Genomic DNA, 1,142 nt, shown 5'->3' with positions numbered 1-1,142 from the left:
GGAGGCTTAGACTGGATATTAGGAAAACTTTTCTTCATAGAAAGAGTTGTAAAGCATTAGAACAGGCTGTTCAGGGAGATGGTAAAGTCACCATCCCTGGAAGTGTTTAAAAAACATGGATATGGCACTTGAGGACGTGGTTTGGTGGTGACCATGGTGGTGGAGCATTGTTGACAGTTGGACTTGATGATCTTAAAGGTCTTTTCCATCTATGATTCTACAATGACACTAAGTTTGACAACACCCAGAGAACATAAGCAGTCATCTTACAGGCGCAGGTAGTATCTTTTTTCACTCTCTAACCCATGCAAATGGAAGAAATATAATATGTGCATTAATCACATTTATTTTTATGACAGATCATTGGTTTCTAGTCTTTCTCTTTCCAGGAAGACAATCAGCATCCTTCATGTGACAATGTCACCTTGACTCTGCAGCCTGTTTTTCTAATTTTAGTTACTGCCTTACTGAATATTGAATTTGTGATGGTTTTACCTGGGCTAAAAATAGAGCAAAAGAATTGTTATAAACCACACAGACAGACCTACATACCACAGCCCACACTCCATAATAAAGAAGATATGCTTGAGAAATTTCTTGTACAGCCTCGCAGATGAAAACTACGGGAAGTTCTTCGCTGAATCAATTATGGTTGGAGGGGACCTCTGGGGATCATCCAGGCAGGGTCACCCAGAGCAGGAGTGTGTCCGTGTGAGTCTGGAGTGGCTCCAGAGAGGGAGAGTCCATGATCTCCCTGTTACCCTCATTGTAAAGAAGGTCTTCCTCATGTTGAGGTGAAACTTCTTGTGCTTTAGTTTACGGGCGTTAACTCCTCATCCCCACCGAAAAGAGTCTGAAACCATCCTCTTGACACCCGCCTTTGAGGCATTTATGCGATCCCCTCTCAGCCCTCTGTTCTCTGGGCTAAACAGGCCAAACACCCTCCTTGCTGTGAGGGCGGCGAGGCGCTGCCACACGTCGCCCAGGGAAGCTGCGGATGGCCCATCGCTGGGAGCGTTCAAGGCCGGCTTCCATGGGGCGTTGAGTCCCGGAGCCTCCTCCGTCCCTCCCTCTCCCCTCCGTCCGTCCCGCTCTCCCCGCCCGCCCCAGCCGGCGGCAGCTCCGGGCGGCGGCTCCTCCCC

The sequence above is a fragment of the Melozone crissalis genome, unplaced genomic scaffold (genome assembly GCF_028551555.1).
Source record: "Melozone crissalis strain CALT ecotype California unplaced genomic scaffold, PUWL_Pcris_2 ptg000006l_1, whole genome shotgun sequence".
Lineage (NCBI taxonomy): Eukaryota > Metazoa > Chordata > Aves > Passeriformes > Passerellidae > Melozone > Melozone crissalis.
This window is presented reverse-complemented; position numbering follows the sequence as displayed.